Below are 6,985 nucleotides of genomic sequence, written 5' to 3'. Positions count from 1 at the left end.
ACAAATGTCAGTGAGGACTTGGTCCAACCTTTGATCAAAGTTGACCCTTCTTGTGTAAGGATGTTCATCTCCTTGCATCATGGGCAAATTGAATGCCAACCTTACATTTTCCGGACTAAAATCCAAGTATTTCCCCCGAACCATAGTAAGCCAATTCTTTGGATCCGGGTTCACACTTTGATCATGGTTCTTGGTGATCCATGCATTGGCATAGAACTCTTGAACCATTGAGATTCTGACTTGTTGAATGGGGTTGGTAAGAACTTCCCAACCTCTTCTTCGGATCTCATGTCGGATCTCCGGATATTCACTCTTTTTGAGTGAAAAAGGGACCTCGGGGATCACCTTCTTCAAGGCCACAACTTCATAGAAGTGGTCTTGATGCACCCTTGAGATGAATCTCTCCATCTCCCATGACTCGGAGGTGGAAGCTTTTGCCTTCCCTTTCCTCTTTCTAGAGGTTTCTCCGGCCTTGGATGCCATAAATGGTTATGGAAAAACAAAAAGCAATGCTTTTACCACACCAAACTTAAAAGGTTTGCTCGTCCTCGAGCAAAAGAAGAAAGAAGAGAGTAGAAGAAGAAGAAATGAGGAAGAAGGGAATGGCTTTGTGTTCAGCCAAAGAGGGGGAGAAGTGGTGTTTAGGTTGTGTGAAAATGAAGGGGTGAAGAAGGGTTTATATAGGAGAGGGGGGCTCATGGTTCGGTCATGTATGGGTGGGTTTGGGAGGGAAAGTGGTTTGAATTTGAAGGGTGAGGTAGGTGGGGTTTTATGAAGGATGGATGTGAGTGGTGAAGAGAAAGATGGGATTTGATAGGTGAAGGGTTTTTGGGGAAGAGGTGTTGCGGTGATTGGTGAATGGGTGAATAAGAGAGAGAGTGGTGGGGTAGGTGGGGATCCTGTGGGGTCCACAGATCCTGAGGTGTCAAGGAAAAGTCATCCCTGCACCAAATGGCATGCAAAAATGCGTTTTAAGCCAATTCTGGCGTTAAACGCCGGGCTGGTGCCCATTTCTGGCGTTTAACGCCAGGTTCTTGCCCTTTCCTGGCGTTTAACGCCAGTCCGGTGCCCCTTTCTGGCGTTAAACGCCCAGAATGGTGCCAGACTGGGCGTTAAACGCCCATCTGCTAGCCTTACTGGCGTTTAAACGCCAGTAGGTTCTTCCTCCAGGGTGTGCTGTTTTTCTTCCTGTTTTTCATTCTGTTTTTGCTTTTTCAATTGATTTTGTGACTTCTCATGATCATCAACCTACAGAAAACATAAAATAACAAAGGAAAATAGATAAAATATAACATTGGGTTGCCTCCCAACAAGCGCTTCTTTAATGTCAGTAGCTTGACAGAGGGCTCTCATGGAGCCTCACAAATGCTCAGAGCAATGTTGGAACCTCCCAACACCAAACTTAGAGTTTTAATGTGGGGGTTCAACACCAAACTTAGAGTTTGGTTGTGGCCTCCCAACACCAAACTTAGAGTTTGACTGTGGGGGCTCTGCTTGGCTCTGATTTGAGAGAAGCTCTTCATGCTTCCTCTCCATGGTGACAGAGGGATATCCTTGAGCCTTAAACACAAAGGATTCTTTATTCACTTGAATGATCAGTTCTCCTCTATCATCATCAATCACAGCCTTAGCTGTGGCTAGGAAGGGTCTGCCAAGGATGATGGATTCATCCATGCACTTCCCAGTCTCTAGGACTATGAAATTAGTAGGGATGTAATGGTCTTCAACTTTTATCAGAACATCCTCTACAAGTCCATGAGCTTGTTTCCTTGAATTGTCTGCCATTTCTAGTGAGATTTTTGCAGCTTGTACCTCAGAGATCCCTAGCTTCTCCATTACAGAGAGAGGCATGAGGTTTACACTTGACCCTAAGTCACACAGAGCCTTCTTGAAGGTCATGGTGCCTATGGTACAAGGTATTGAAAACTTCCCAGGATCTTGTCTCTTTTGAGGTAATTTCTGCCTAGACAAGTCATCCAGTTCTTTGGTGAGCAAAGGAGGTTCTTTCTCCCAAGTCTCATTACCAAATAACTTGTCATTTAGCTTCATGATTGCTCCAAGGTATTTAGCAACTTGCTCTTCAGTGACATACTCATCCTCTTCAGAGGAGGAATACTCATCAGAGCTCATGAAAGGCAGAAGCAAGTCCAATGGAATCTCTATGGTCTCATTTTGAGCCTCATGTTCCCATGGTTCCTCATTGGGGAACTCAGTGGAGGCCAGTGGACGTCCATTGAGGTCTCCCTCAGCGGCGTTCACTGCCTCTCCTTCCTCTCCAAATTCGGCCATGTTGATGGCCTTGCACTCTCTTTTTGGATTTTCTTCTGTATTACTTGGAAGAGTACTAGGAGGGAGTTCAGTAATTTTCTTGCTCAGCTGTCCCACTTGTGCCTCCAAATTCCTAATGGAGGACCTTGTTTCAGTCATGAAACTTTGAGTGGTTTTGATTAGATCAGAGACCATGGTTGCTAAGTCAGAGGGGTTCTGCTTAGAATTCTCTGTCTGTTGCTGAGAAGATGATGGAAAAGGCTTGCCATTGCTAAACCTGTTTCTTCCACCATTATTGTTGTTGAAACCTTGTTGAGGTCTCTGTTGATCCTTCCATGAGAAATTTGGATGATTTCTCCATGAAGAATTATAGGTGTTTCCATAGGGTTCTCCTAGGTAATTCACCTCTTCCATTGAAGGGTTCTCAGGATCATAGGCTTCTTCTTCAGATGAAGCATCCTTAGTACTATTTGGTGCATTTTGCATTCCAGACAGACTTTGAGAAATCAAATTGACTTGTTGAGTCAATATTTTATTCTGAGCCAATATGGCATTCAGAGTATCAATCTCAAGAACTCCTTTCTTCTGATTAGTCCCATTATTCACAGGATTCCTTTCAGAAGTGTACATGAATTGGTTATTTGCAACCATTTTAATTAGCTCTTGAGCTTCTGTAGGCGTCTTCTTCAGATGAAGAGATCCTCCAGCAGAGCTATCCAAAGACATCTTGGATAGTTCAGATAGACCATCATAGAAAATACCTATGATGCTCCATTCAGAAAGCATGTTAGAAGGACATTTTCTGATCAATTATTTGTATCTTTCCCAAGCTTCATAGAGGGATTCTCCATCCTTCTGTCTGAAGGTTTGGACTTCCACTCTAAGCTTACTCAATTTTTGAGGTGGAAAGAACTTTGCCAAGAAGGCATTGACTAGCTTTTCCCATGAGTCCAGGCTTTCTTTAGGTTGTGAGTCCAACCATGTCCTAGCTCTGTCTCTTACAGCAAAAGGGAATAGCATAAGTTTGTAGACCTCAGGGTCAACCCCATTAGTCTTGACAGTGTCACAGATTTGCAAGAATTCAGCTAAGAACTGATGAGGATCTTCCAATGGAAGTCCATGGAACTTGCAATTCTGTTGCATTAGAGAAACTAATTGAGGCTTAAGCTCAAAGTTGTTTGCTCCAATGGCAGGGATAGAGATGCTTCTCCCATAGAAGTTGGGAGTAGGTGCAGTAAAGTCACCCAGCACCTTCCTTGCATTGTTTGCATTGTTGTTGTTTTCGGCTGCCATGTCTTCTTCTTTGAAGATTTCTATTAGGTCCTCTACAGAGAGTTGTGCCTTAGCTTCTCTTAGCTTTCGCTTCAAGGTCCTTTCAGGTTCAGGGTCAGCTTCAACAAGAATGCCTTTGTCTTTGTTCCTGCTCATATAAAAGAGAAGAGAACAAGAAAATATGGAATCCTCTATGTCACAGTATAGAGATTCCTTGAGGTGTCAGAGAAGAAGAAAAATAGAAGGAAGAAGGAGAAGAATTCAAACTTAGTCAGATAGAGTTCGAATTGTGCATTGAGGAGGAGTGGTACTCCATAAATAGAAGGATGTGAGAAGAGGGGAAGAGATTTTTTCGAAAATTAATTAAAAAGATTTAAAAACATTTTGAAAAACTTTAATTTGATTTTCAAAAATCAAGAGTGAGAAAAAGATCAAGTAATTTTTGAAAAAGATTTTGAAATTAGAAATAAAAAAGATATGATTAAAAACTGTTTTGAAAAAGATATGATTGAAAAATTATGGTTTTAAAAAGATATGATTGAAAAGATATGATTTGAAAACAATTTTAAAAAGATTTGATTTTAAAAATTAATGAATTGCCTAACAAGAAAAGATATGATTCAAACATTAAACCTTTCTCAACAGAAAAGGCAACATACTTGAATTGTTCAATCAAATCATTAATTGTTAGCAAGTATCCTTGAAAAAGGAAAGAAATTGATTTTGAAAAAGATTTGATTGAAAAGATATGATTTGATTTTGAAAAATTTTGAAAACTTGAAAAAAAAATTGATTCGAAAACAAAATCCTCCCTCTTGTGCCATCCTGGCGTTAAACGCCCAGAATGGTGCACATTCTGGCGTTTAACGCCCAATGCACTACCTTTTTGGGCGTTAAACGCCCAACCAGGCACCCTGGCTGGCGTTTAAACGCCAGTCTGTCCTTCTTCACTGGGCGTTTTGAACGCCCAGCTTTTTCTGTGTAATTCCTCTGCTGCATGTTCTGAATCTTCAGTTCCCTGTACTATTGACTTGAAAATAGAACCAAGATCAAATAAACAATGCATGCAAGACACCAAACTTAAAATAAGACACTAGACTCAACAAGAAACATAAATTTTTTTTTTGGTTTTTTTTTATGATTTTGTAAATTTTTTTTTGTGCTTTTTCGAAAATTATATGAAAATAGAAAATAAAGGTTTCAGAATTCTTAATTTGGATTCCAGGAATCATTGCAATGCTAGTCTAAGACTCCAGTCCAGGAATTAGACATGGCTTCACAGCCAGCCAAGCTTTCAAAGAAAGCTTCGGTCCAAAACACTAGACATGGCCAATGGCCAGCCAAGCCTTAGCAGATCATTGCTCCAATAGCAAGATTGATAGAAATCAACAAGCTCTTGTGATGATAAGTTGAAACCTCGGTCCAATAAGATTAGACATGGCTTCTCAGCCAGCCAGATTCCAACAGATCATCATGAAACTCTAGAACTCATCTTTAAGAATTCTGAAAAATACCTAATCTAAGCAACAAGATGAACCGTCAGTTGTCCATACACGAAACAATCCCCGGCAACGGCGCTAAAAACTTGGTGCACGAAATTGTGATCATCAATGGCGCCATCAACATGGTACGCTCATTGCAATCTCAACTCTTTATCACAACTCCGCACAACTAACCAGCAAGTGCACTGGATCGTCCAAGTAATAAACCTTACGCGAGTAAGGGTCGATCCCACGGAGATTGTTGGTATGAAGCAAGCTATGGTCACCTTGTAAATCTTAGTCAGGCAGACTCAAATGGGTATAGATGATGAATAAAACATAAAGATAAAGATAGAGATACTTATGCAATTCATTGGTGAGAACTTCAGATAAGCGAATGGAGATGCTTGGTCCCTTCCGTCTCTCTGCTTTCCTACTGTCTTCATCCAATCCTTCTTACTCCTTTCCATGGCAAGCTTATGCAAGGGTTTCACCGTTGTCAGTGGCTACCTCCCATCCTCTCAGTGGAAATGTTCAACGCACCCTGTCACGGCACGGCTATCCATCTGTCGGTTCTCAATCAGGCCGGAATAGAATCAGTGATTCTTTTGCGTCTGTCACTAACGCCCCGCCCTCAGGAGTTTGAAGCACGTCACAGTCATTCAATCATTGAATCCTACTCAGAATACCACAGACAAGGTTAGACCTTCCGGATTCTCTTGAATGCCGCCATCAGTTCTTGCCTATACCACGAAGACTCTGATCTCACGGAATGGCTGGCTCGTTTGTCAGGCGAGCGCTCGGTTGTCAGGCGATCAACCATGCATCGTGTATCAGAAATCCAAGAGATATTCACCCAATCTAAGGTAGAACGGAGGTGGTTGTCAGTCACACGTTCATAGGTGAGAATGATGATGAGTGTCACGGATCATCACATTCATCAAGTTGAAGAACAAGTGATATCTTGGAACAAGAACAAGCGGAATTGAATAGAAGAACAATAGTAATTGCATTAATACTCGAGGTACAGCAGAGCTCCACACCTTAATCTATGGTGTGTAGAAACTCCACCATTGAAAATACATAAGAACAAGGTCTAGGCATGGCCGTTAGGCCAGCCTCCCAATGATCAAAAGATTCCAAAGATCAGAAGATGATCTAAGATCCCAAGATGAAAAATACAATAGCAAAAGGTCCTATATATAGAGAACTAGTAGCCTAGGGTGTACAGAGATGAGTAAATGACATAAAAATCCACTTCCGGGCCCACTTGGTGTGTGCTTGGGCTGAGCATTGAAGCATTTTCGTGTAGAGACTCTTCTTGGAGTTAAACGCCAACTTTTGTGCCAGTTTGGGCGTTTAACTCCCATTTTGGTGCCAGTTCCGGCGTTTAACGCTGGGAATTCTGAAGGTGACTTTGAACGCCAGTTTGGGCCATCAAATCTTAGGCAAAGTATGGACTATCATATATTGCGGGAAAGCCCAGGATGTCTACTTTCCAACGCCGTTAAGAGCGCGCCAATTGGGCTTTTGTAGCTCCAGAAAATCTACTTCGAGTGCAGGGAGGTCAGAATCCAACAGCATCTACAGTCCTTTTCAGTCTCTGAATCAGATTTTTGCTCAGGTCCCTCAATTTCAGCCAGAAAATACCTGAAATCACAGAAAAACACACAAACTCATAATAAAGTCCAGAAAAGTGAATTTTAACTAAAAACTAATAAAAATATACTAAAAACTAACTAGATCATACTAAAAACATACTAAAAACAATGCCAAAAAGCGTACAAATTATCCGCTCATCAGGAGCACTAGCTGGGCATTCAACGCCCAGAAAAGGGAAGAAAACTTGCATTGAACGCCAGCCAGGGAGCGCTGGTTGGGCGTTCAACGCCCAAATAGGAGTGGCAAGATGGCGTTGAATGCTAGCTAGAGGGTACTGTCTGGACGTTCAACGCCCAGGAGGA

General features: G+C 41.8%; 1 non-coding gene across 1 annotated transcript; it reads left to right on the top strand.

Moving 5' to 3' along the window:
• Nucleotides 1-3,048: 3,048 nt before the first annotated feature.
• On the top strand, nt 3,049-3,156 carry LOC130953083 (small nucleolar RNA R71). Its single transcript, XR_009075257.1, has one exon. It is a non-coding gene; the product is annotated as a small nucleolar RNA R71 (small nucleolar RNA).
• The last annotated feature ends 3,829 nt before the right edge of the window (nt 3,157-6,985 follow it).

Source organism: Arachis stenosperma, chromosome 9, assembly GCF_014773155.1.
Source record: "Arachis stenosperma cultivar V10309 chromosome 9, arast.V10309.gnm1.PFL2, whole genome shotgun sequence".
Taxonomy (NCBI): domain Eukaryota; kingdom Viridiplantae; phylum Streptophyta; class Magnoliopsida; order Fabales; family Fabaceae; genus Arachis; species Arachis stenosperma.
The sequence above is the reverse complement of the archived record's forward strand: the minus strand, read 5'-3'. Positions and strand labels throughout refer to the sequence as shown.